Raw genomic sequence first — 12,099 nt, forward strand, 5'->3', positions numbered from 1 at the left:
GATGTTCAAGCTGGTTTTAGGAAAGGCAGAGGAACCAGAGATCAAATTGCCGACATCTGTTGGATTATCGAAAAACCAAAAGAGTTTGGGAGAAGGCTTTATTTCTGCTTTATTGACTGTGCCAAAGCCTTTGACTATATGGGTCACCACAAACTGTGGAAAATTCTTAAAGAGATGAGAATACGAGACCACCTGACCTGCCTCTTGAGAAATCTGTATGCAGGTCAGGAAGCAACAGTTAGAACTGGACATGGAACAACAGACTGGTTCCAAATCGGGAAAAGAGTATGTCAAGGCTCTATATTGGCACCCTGCTTATTTAACTTCTATGCAGAGTACATCATGAGAAATGCTGGGCTGGATGAAACACAAGTTGGAATCAAGATTGCTGGGAGAAATATCCATTACCTCAGATATGCAGATGACACCACCCTTATGGCAGAAAGTGAAGAAGAACTACAGAACCTCTTGATGAAAGTGCAAGAGGAGAGTCAAAAAGTTGGCTTAAAAATCAACATTCAGAAAACTAAGATCATGGCATCTGGTTCCATCACTTCATGGCAAGTAGATGGGGAAACAGTGAAAACAGTGACAGACTTTGTTTTGGGGGGCTCCAAAAGTCACTGCAGATGGTGACTGCAGTCATGAAATTAAAAGATGCTTGCTCCTTGGAAGAAAAGTTATGACCAACTTAGACAGCATATTAAAAAGCAGAGAGATATTATTTTGCCAACAAAGTTCCATCTAATCAAGGCTATGGTTTTTCCAGTAGTCATGTATGAATGTGAGAGTTGGACTATAAAGAAAGCTGAGCACCAAAGAATTGATGCTTTTGAACTGTGGTGTTGGAGAAGACTTTTTTTTTTTTTTTTTTTGAGAAGACTCTGGAGAGTCCCTTGGACTGCAAGGAGATCTAACCAGTCTATCCTAAAGGAAATCGGTCTGGAATATTCATTGAAAGGACTGATGTTGAAGCTGAAACTCCAATGCTTTGGCCACCTGATGCGAAGAACTGACTCACTGGAAAAGACTCTGATGCTGGGAAAGATTGAGGGCAGGAGGAGAAGGGGACAACAGAGGATGAGATGGTTGGATGGCATCACCGATTCAATGGACATGAGTTTGAGTAAACTCTGGAAGTCAGTGATGGACAGGGAGGCCCGGTGTGCTGCCGTCAGTGGGGTTGCAAAGAGTTGGACACGACTAAGCAACTGAACTGAACTGAACTGAAACTGTACATTTAGTTAGGGCATGCCACATTTTAAAATGGCTAAACTGGACATTTCTTATGTGTATTTTAACACATTTTTTGAAAAAATCAACGTTGCCCTAAAGGTAATATAAAGGAAATATAATAAGTTATTTGTAATTAAATAGCGTGTGTATCAGGTTAGTTTTCAGGCAGTTAGGCTTGAAAATAAAATGACCTAGTCAGATGTCTTCATCTGTTAAAAATGAACAAGAAGGTTAGAAGTCTTTTCTTACAAAGGGTACAGGACAAAGAAAGAGCAGAGGCATTGGAGGACACCAGAATAGAAATAATTTAGGATAAGTTAAAACAAATCATTTCATATGATAAGAAAGAGGGGGAAACATTGAAGTAGGGAAAATACTCAAAGAAATTATGGACTGCCAAAGGAAGGAAGCAATGAAGAATAAGTTGGACATTATTTATAAATGAAAGGCAAAAAATTTTATATTATGACATGGGATACTGATAAGATTATCTCAGATAACATTTCTTCTATCTAAAAATCCTACAATTTATTGGGTGCTGCATCTAGCCTCTAGAACTTAAAAACATGTGAAAGACCATCCTGTAATAAGTAACAAAGAATAAAGAATAGACAGGAAAAAGAAACAGCCATACAAAATGCTATGGAGAGATTGTGCTAGATCTCTGCAAACTCTTGAGTATCAGAAATATATAGAAAAAACCCCAAGTAACCAAAAAATAAATGCATAGCTTCAAAATGTAGCTTTCATAACATAAATATCAAAGTACTTAGAATTTTTTTGTTATATAAAAAATGAACTATTTGAAAACAATACCTTTCATTAAAATTCAATGACATGCCTGTTTCCTATGTCTAGGTTTTAACATTTGTACTGTTTAAAACATCCTGTAAATTTTTACAATAAGCACACAGACTGAAACCATTCTTAACTATATAGATGGTAGGAAATGCTGCCATAACTTTGCTTCTTTTCAAACAAGTGGGTGTGAAAGTCTTAGCTGGATCCCAAACGTTTTTAATTATACTGATTAAATCATGTTTTGTCCTCAAAGTTCTTTTGAAGCTCTATTAATTTTTTTTGAAAATTCTGGCTAACATGTTCCACATCTGCTTAAAACCACCCCATCTGGTATTGTAAAATGTTAACTGATCTTTAAATCTAATCATCATAGCTTCCTCATAAGAACAATGTATTTCTGAGTCAGTATCCTTTCATCTCTCTTCATGTTAGATTGACTATGGTACAAAGCTGGAAACTATTAAATTCCTCAGTGAACACGGTTATTTTAAAATATTTGGTTTGTTGAAAAAGTCAAGATAATTCCCTGCCTGTAATAAGATTGATCCCCTTTCTTTTAAGAGGGACCTAATAATTTGCGACTTCCCCAGTGGTTCAGTATTCTTGCCTGGAGAATCCCACGAACAGAGAAGCCTGGTCGGCTACAATCCATAGGGTCACAAAGAGTCGGACACGACTGAAGTGTCAGTCAGTTGTGTCTGACTCTTTGCGATCCCATGGACTGCAGCACATCAGGCGTCCCTGTCCATCACCAACTCCCAGAGCTTGCTCAAACTCATGTCCATCTAGTCAGTGATGCCATCCAACCATCTCATCCTCTGTCGTCCCCTTCTCCTCCTGTCCTCAATCTTTCCCAGCATCGGGGTCTTTTCCAATGAGTCAGTTCTTCGCATCAGGTGGTATTGGAGTTTCAGCTTCAGCATCAGTCCTGCCAATGAATATTCAAGACTGATTTCCTTAAGGATTGACTGGTTTGATGTCCTTGCAATCCAGGGGACTCTCAAGAGTCTTCTCCAACACCACAGTTCAAAAGCATCAATTCTTTGGCGCTCAGCTTTCTTTGTGGTCCAGCTCTCACATCCATCCATGACTACTGGAAAAGGCTGAGTGGTAAAGAACCTGCCTGCCAATACAGGAGACACAGGAGATGCGGGTTTGATCCCTGGTTGGGAATATCCCCTGGAAGAGGAAATGGCAACCCACTCCAGTATTCTTGCCTGGGAAATCCCATGGACAGAGGAGCCTGGCAGGCTACAGACCATGGGGTCGCAGAGTCGGACACGACTGAGCACACAGCACACACAGTTTACACTATAAATGTGCATATACACTGGGGAGACCTGACTGCCCCTCCTCACCAACATTATTGTGTTAGTAATGAGGACAGAGTGGACCTCTCAGGCCTCCTGCGTGAGTGAATAGGAAGTGCCAACATCACACAGGATGTATTCTTACCAGAAGGATTTAACATGAATCAAATGAAGCTTATAATTTTCTGTTTATAGGAGAGGAAGTGAGGAATAAGTTAAAGCACACAATGAGAAGATACTCAGAAACACCTAGAACATGGAAATTCTAAAATATGACTGGTCTGGTGGGAAAAAATCAATGTAAAAAAAATTTTTTTTAAAGATAGGGTTGAACATTTTTTTGGATTAAAGGAGTCATATAGAAAGCAAGTGCAATGTGTGAAACAATTAGATGACCATTAAAAACAACAACAAAAATCAATAATAAAAGGCGTCTGGGGGACAACTGGAAACATTTGAATGTGGACTATTAGGTGATATTAATTATTTCAGTATTTTTTGGATGTGATAATGACATTGTGGTTATGTATGGGAATATCCTTATATTTAGAAGATTTATGCTTGAGAATACAGGGATGAAGTAGCATGATATGTATATTTTATTTTGAAATGTTTTAGCCAAAATGTACATACATATAAGAAGCAATTATGGCAAAATAAATTATTGAATCTAGGTGGTGAAAATAAAGATGTTTATTGTCCTAGTCTTTCAATTTTTCTGTATATTTAAAAATAGGCATGTTGCTACTGCTGTCTAGTCACACATTCATGTCTGATTCTTTGCAACTGCATGGACTGTAGCCTGCCAGGCTCTTCTGTCCATGGGATTTCTCAGGAAAGAATACTGGAGTGCCATTTCCTAATACAGGGGATCTTTCTGACCCAGGGATTGAACTCACATCTCCTGCTTGGCGGATGGATTCTTTACCATAGAGCCACATGGAAAGCCCAAAATATGCATGCTGCTGCTAAGTCGCTTCAGTAGTGTCCAACTCTGTGCGACCCCACAGACGGCAGCCCACCAGGCTCCCCCGTCCCTGGGATTCTCCAGACAAGAATACTGGAGTGAGTTGCTATTTCCTTCTCCAATGCATGAAAGTGAAAAGTGAAAGTGAAGTCACTCAGTCATGTCTGACTCCCATCGACCCCATGGACTGCAGCCCACCAGGCTTCTCCATCCATGGGATTTTCCAGGCAAGAGTACTGGAGTGGGGTGCCATTGTCTTCTCTGACATAGTAATATACAAAATATAAAATATTTATAAATTGAATAACGAGAAAGATTTTCTTTAGCTTAAAAGATAAACCTGTTTTGCAGTATTTCAAATTTGATTTTTATTTTTTTATTGATTATATAAAAAATTCCACAAAAGTCCATAATGGGAACCAAATCTTTACAAAACAAAATCTTGAACCATTTTATTTGGACAAGACAGTCAAACTCTTCATTGACATTTGGTAAATTATGGGTAATCTATCATTGAGGATATTACTTTTAAACATTCATTGTTCTTTAGTGTCTTTCTCTAAGATTCTTGGTATTGTGAGTATTGTTGATGAATAATGAAATGACTTTAAAAACATTTGGTGCTTCTTTTTAAAATTTGAACTAACTTTACTGATGCTTCATCTGTTAAATAAGCAATGATATTGGAAAAGGGATTTTTTTAAAGTAATTTTGAGGATTTCAAATATTGAAAATTCATCTGTATTCATTGTCAGTCATTTCAAAAATAAGGTTTTTTTCTACGTTTTTTTTCTGGCCTTGGAAACTTTCTATATGCAAATAGTAAAGCTTCTTTATCATAAAAGATGCTTTCATCTACTTTACATTATGCAGTTGATTTCAATGTCTTTTGTAACCTTTTTAAAGCAACTTTGCAATGGAATAAAGGAAATGATTTGATTTTTTTCATCCTTTTTGTCATTATGGTTTTTATAGCTAAGACTAATTTTTCTTGAATACTATGTGGCATGACATATTCCATGATCATTAATGTTGTTCTGTAGAAAACAATGATATTCATCTCCTTCTGCATAGAACACTGTCAAACAGTCCAGTGACAGTATTGCAGTTTTTAGTATTCTTTAAATATCAGAAATATATATTATATATATGTATCATTTTCAATTTGATCTACATGTTCCTTTGTAAAATGTTCACCTAATCTTGATGTGTTCATTGGCTTAATTAGAAAAAGTGCGTTGGCAGAGTCAGCACACTGGTGACTGTTCATTTGTACAAAAAGCTGTAAAACCCAGCTTCAAATATTTAACTGAATATTTGCCGACATTTAAAATTTATATTTGACATTTTGAAAGAAGAGCTAAATGAGGAAATCTGTACATTTACTTAGAATCACTATGATTCTATAGCTACAAATGCAGACCAATGTAGTTGTGTTCCCTAGACACAGTATTTTTAAATGATCAGCCTTTTTATTTGCCTTGGGTCAGCCACAGTTTATTTCGGTTATTTCACTAGTGTAACCTAAGAAGATGGATTTTTTTCACTACAGATACTCATTTATTCTTGTTCTAAATCTACCAGCCGTTATGGTTGAATCTATGATTTTAGTCTGAAATCTAAAGCCTTGATTTGAATTCATGGAATTAACAAATTCAAGCCAACTTGAGTTCGCACAATTGAAGGTGACTCGAGACTGTTGACATGTCATATGAATTTAAGATTAATCCCTCTGGCTCTGATTAAAGAATAAAATTTGGGAAATAAAATCTGATACTACCTACCTGAGCTTAATGTTAACAATTTAAAGCTAGAATCTTATATGCTATTGCTCAGTGACTTATGAGAAACTTAACATCTTTGCTGACCTGGATGGAAATCACAATAGAAGCAGGAAAATATGCTGCTGAAACTGGCTGTTTCAAGGCAAAACTTCACCTTGCCCTGAAGACTCAAGGCTCTTTCTTGATGGTTTAATCCCTGTATAAGCCCTATCTTTGGGCACAGACCTTCCTGGACATGTGTTGTTCAAGGTTATCTGTAGCCGCCCACAGAGTAAATTCTACCTCAACCCAGGTTTGCTTGTTAAGACCTATGTGGGTAATGTTACAGGCCACCGAGATCACCTGAAGTGATCCGTGCCTGCAGTTCAGGTAGTATAGAGAGCGCCCCTTCCTTGCATGTATACAAAGTCACCAGATCAAGATCTTTATGCAGCTGAGGCTTAATCTCACTCACACAGGCTGAAGCAACTAAGAACCAACTTCATGAAAAACCAAGCACCAAATATTACCTGTGAAAAAACTGTTCAGTGATTTTAAATCCCCGCAGGTCCTGAGCTTGGTTTAGTCCTCTCAAAACTGAAATTGTCCCAATCAATTCCTTCAGCCTTCAGAAGCTTCACTTTCCACATGTTTTAGTTTTGGTCTTCAAATTGATTCAGGTGTGTGGCAACAATGGCATTCCTGATACAAAACCCCAGGGCTAGATCTGGGCTTGCCCATCCTGAATAACCCCAGCACTCTGCTTTTCTTTTCCCTTCCCCGGGCACAAGGCCTCTAAAACAAGCTTATGCCAAGGCTAAGAGAGGCCCAGAGTGTGCATGTTCTCAGCAGGAGAACATGCTGACCCAGGAGAGGGTTGAGGGGAAAAGAGGCTGAGCTCCAGCTCCCAAATCTGCCACTTGGATTATTCACTCTTCCTCTCACTCCATGAGTGAGAAGCCAGGGGTATCTGGGACCTGGGAAGAAATATGAAGCAAAGTAGACCCTTGCCCCCCACTCATATGTGCACTCAGTTTAGGAGATTCTATGTTCATAGCTTTTTTATAGTGTAATATACTGAGAGGAAATCTTTAGTGCTAGAATGATTTGAGCTTAATTTATTAGCTCTGGTGCATCACTAGAGTTTTACAGCAGGAAAGTAAAAATAATCAGAACTTAATATGGAAATAACAGAGTCAGAAAGTGTGAAGAAACTGGGTAGAAGGCTAATGGAATTTTTAAGCAAGAGGAAAAGATTAAACTTATAGCAAGTATGAATGGAAAGTAGGGGATTGACTTAAAAAATTCTTTATGTGTAGATAACTTGATTATGAGCAACTCAGGAGAAGTGGCAGGGGAGAGTCACTACTAGTTGATGAGATCTGAAAACTGGTTGTGGGAGAAAGGATGGAACTACCAATAAGGGAGGAAGATGGGAGAGTAGTTTTGATTGAGGATATTGGATTGATGAGTTCTTGTTTGGTTATTTTGTCATTTTAAGGTATTTTAGAAACCTTACCAAGTGTGTGTGTGTGTGCGTGTGTGTGTGTGTGTGTGTGTGTGTATAAAGATGGTAAAGGTTCAGAATCATGGGAAAGGAAGCCACAAATGACAGGAGTTCACATTATTGCTATGAATGAGACTTAAGTGGAGGCTAATAACACAGTTCTCATTAAGGGATAGCACAGAGCATGAGAGTTATTTGGAGGGGTGGGGAACACAGTTTTTTTAGCATAAATTTTTTTCTTTTGACTCTGTTACAAAGTCTGTTACAAAATCCATTCATCCTAAATTGATTTCTTCTCTGGAACCCTCCTAAGCTTCTCCACAACTCATAGCTGGTACCTTGATTGAGCCACTCCTGTTATGCAGGGATTACTGCCTCCATCCAGTTCTGTCTCCACATCTCCGTGTCAAAAATCAACAAAACCAGCGCTAGATAGAGATGATAAAGATGGATTTTATTGCAATAAAGGAGAGACCCCAGGATATCCTGAGTTCAGCTCTGATCTCTGCTGAGGTCACTGGGTGTTTTAAAGGGAGAACAAGAGAGTAGGAAGAGGGAGTGAGTGGGGGCTGGAGGAGAGTCAGGGACATGAAAAATTACAAAAAGCAGGTAAGTGGTTCCTGTTCTGATGATTAGGCCATCAGAGTCTGCTAACACATCTACTGAAGTTAGTCTTCCCTCCCACAAAGGGTGGGAGCCAGGCCATGTCCTTAGGGTTACATTTTAGAGGAACAGCTTAGAGATCCTTCCAAAAAACCACTTTTGGGCTGTAGGAAATACAGACAATATTCTGTAGGACAGAAAAAGGATTTACAATTGTAAGCTTTTTAAATAAATGCTCTCATTAAAGAGAGGTCAAGGACCTTTCTCAGCTGTTGGCTGGAACAAAGGCTACGTTCTTTTGGTAACCTGGACCTTTTCTAGGCAAAAACTCAAGGCTGTTCCAAAAATGGACTTTAGGCTCCTCTCCTGGAAACCGTGCTAGAGTACTGTGCACGAGTTTGCATGTTCTCAGCATCCAGAACCATGTTTCTACAGTGGAATTGGGAATTTGTTACTCTCCTGCTCCAAACCTCTCACTGATCACCCATTTTAGTCTGGAAAATATACACACTGCTCAGTATGTCTTAGGAAGCCCTTTGTGATCTGGCTTCCAATCCCCTCACCAGCTCAGGCCACATCATTCCCTCAGGAGGAAACAGTTATGGCTTAGGAAGCGCTGGCATCCTCCCTCTTCCTGTTGAATCTTCAGGGTCCTGACTGGTGAGCTGCCTCTTCAGCACCATCAGGGAACATCCTGCCTTCCTCCAGCCAGCAGCGGGCTCTCTCCTTGGAGACCTCGAGTCCAGGGCTAAAGGACACAAGGGCGGACACCAGTTAGGATGCCTGCATCCGGGGGCAGTGCTCTGTCACCAGCAGGGATGACCTTGGTGACCAGCCTCCGGCGTTGCCTGTTTCTCTTTCTGAATCTGGTCCTCCTGCCCTTTCACTGCTTCGGTGAAATCCTGACATCCTTCCCATAAACTGTTGTTTACCTCTGCTCGAGCAGGTGCCCTTCTGCTGTGGCCACCGGAACAGCCACCATTCTTCTGGCCAACTCCAACTTTTCTTTCAAGGCCTCTGTGTTGATGTCAGTGTTTTTTCCTTCCTCGTGCAAGAGGCAGAACTTCATCTGCCTTTATTTCCATACTTTTCTTCTCCTACTCCCCAGGCTTCGTATCAATCAGAGGAGTGGACTCATCTTACTCATCCACTAACCTAGTGTTTCCTTATTTTCAACAGTTTTGTTTTTGTAATGAGTTCTGCAATTATATTTACAGCAGTTATTCATGCCTGAGTCCCAGTACAGAACTGATTTTGGTTTTCCTATTCTTTAGTTCCCTCTTGGGCTCGGAACAGAAATTCTTAGTTACAATCGTGATCGTGCTTAGTAGTATCTGACTCTTGGAAACCTTTTGGACTGTAGCCTGCCTGGCTTCTCTGTCCATGGGATTTTTAAGGCAAGAATACTGGAGTGGGTTGTCAGTATTTCCATCTCCAGGGGATCCTCCCAACCCACGGATGGAACCCAAGCCTCCTGTGTCTCCTGTACTACAAGTGGATTCTTTACCCATTGAACCATTAGGGAAGCCTCCCTCCAAATCTTCACAAATTTACCATTATCTTTAGGAGCTCAGTGTTGCAGGGAAGTCTGGGGCAAGCATCTAAATTTTGATTCCTTTTAAGGAAAGCTGCTTTTCCTGCTTTCTACTTGGATATTTGCAAGATTTTATTTAATTTAGAAATTAATTTTTTTGACAAAGCATGTCTAGTACACGCATTTAGAATTAATTTCAAATTCACTTGGCCTGTTATGAGTCAGTTTTCATATTGACTCTTCTTTTGTTGTTGTTAGCATCTAAAGTTTATACTGTTATATTTCTCATATCAGTTGAGGTAAGACCAGACAAGCAAAACCAGTGTGGGTATTATTTATCTTAGGGAATTGGTTATATAGTAGCCAGACTTCAAGGTAGCCCACTCAATGACCCCTGGTATTTGTGCCCTTGTGTAGACCACTCCCACAATGTACTAATCTTGGTCCATATGAGCAACAGAATGTAGTGGAAGTGATAACATGTGACTTTCAAGGCCAGAAGGACATGGCTGCTTCTGCCTATTCTCTTGGGTCTCTCACTGGGAGATGCAGGCTGTTGTGCTGTGGGGACATTTGAGCAGGAGAGATGAGGGACTGTCTCCTGCCAGTGGCCAGCAACAGATTGCCAAGTGAACCATTCTAGGAGCAGATACGCCTGCCACAGTTAAACCTTTGGATCAGGGATTGGCCAACCGTCTCCCCACGCCAACCAGCCTGCTACCTATTTTTGTAAATAAAGCTATCTTGGGGTGCAGCCACAACCATTTGTACATGTATTATCCGTGGCTGCTTTTGCCCCTTCACAGCAGAGTTGAGTAGTTGCAACACAGACTGTGCGGCCCACAAAACTGACAGTATTTGTTACCTGGCCTTCAGAGGAAAAGATTGCAGACCACTGCTGCCATTTTAACTGCAACCTCATGGGACAGAAACACACAATAAACCACTGCCAGATTGCTGGTCCACCAAAACTGTGTGAAACAGTAAGTGTTTCTATAGTTTTGAGGTAGTTTGTTGTGCAGACATAGATAACAAATACATTGTCCTTATATCATGTGGCAGCTGACTAGAAAGTCTAAGTTGGTGTTTCTGTACCTGGTGCTGGGGCGTGGCATGCAGGGGGCAGGGGGCTGGAAAGGGAAGATGGATGTGAACTGAAACCTGCAAGGCTCAACTGAAGCCCCCAGGGAAGGGCTAGGATGCATATTGGTCACTTCCTGACTCCAAGCCTCCACCCGTGATGACGAGGCCATCCTGTAGGAGGTGATGGTGTCCTTTGTCAAGGAGGAAAAATGTGCACCTGGCTTGAGAGTTGGAGAAGCTGAGGAAGGATCCTGTAGGCGCTGAATGTTGTGGGTCCCACTCTGGCTCCCATCAGTCAGGTGAGATGATGTGTTTGAGTGCTCTGTGCTCTGTGCTCTGCCCCAACCTTTTGAGCCTAAAAAGATGGCCCCTACTTCACTTCTGCCTTGTGAATCTTGGAGCAGAGTTGCCTGGGCTGACACAGAACAAGGCAGAGAAGAGAATGTAGGGAATAAAAGCTCCAGCATACCCATCCACTGTACTGTCTTATCTTCTAAAGGTCAACACTTTTATTTAATTAGCATCGTTACTAGGTGATATGGACTTTCTCAGGTGGTGCTAGTGGTAAAGAATCTTCCTGCCAATGCAGGAGACACAAGAGACCCGGGTTCCATCCCTGGGTCAGGAAGATACTATTGACAAGGAAATGGCAATCCATTCCAGTGTTCTTGCCTGGAAAATTTCATGGGCAGAGGAGCCTGGTGGGCTATAGGTCTTGGGGCCACAAAGAGCAACTTAGCATACACACATTAGGTGATGTATCTTTCTGCCCTCTCCACTCTCAATTACAAGTGGTTTGAGAAGCTGTGCGCCAAATGTCTGATGCAGTTTGCAGTTCTTTAAGGGCTTCAGAAGACTTAATACATGGTCCTTCTATTCGGTTGCTCTGGCATTACTATATGGGGTCTCCTGTATAGAGACTGAAATGTTTTCAGTATTGTGGGCTGGCTCCACCCTTCTAGAATGAAGAAAGAAAAAACATTAGATACAGCTGTGTGCCAGGGTCTTTGGTCCAAATCCTGTAGAACCTCAGATACCTGAGCCAAGATTATGGGGTCCGTGTTGCACAAGGTAGTAGAATGTTGCAGCAATGACCCTCGAATTGTTCGTGATTCCCTCTGTCCACACCCTCAGGCAGTCTTCTCTCACACGGGCTCTGACCTCTATGCAACTTGCTATCTCCAGTGAGACAGTAGCAAACATGACACAATCATAAACTTGAAAAGTGCTGGTAAACTAGTTTTTTATACTGCTGAGAAAATACTGCCAGGCTTTAATGTTAAGTAAACAAGGCA

This window comes from Muntiacus reevesi, chromosome 11 (assembly GCF_963930625.1).
Source record: "Muntiacus reevesi chromosome 11, mMunRee1.1, whole genome shotgun sequence".
In the NCBI taxonomy this organism is placed as follows: domain Eukaryota; kingdom Metazoa; phylum Chordata; class Mammalia; order Artiodactyla; family Cervidae; genus Muntiacus; species Muntiacus reevesi.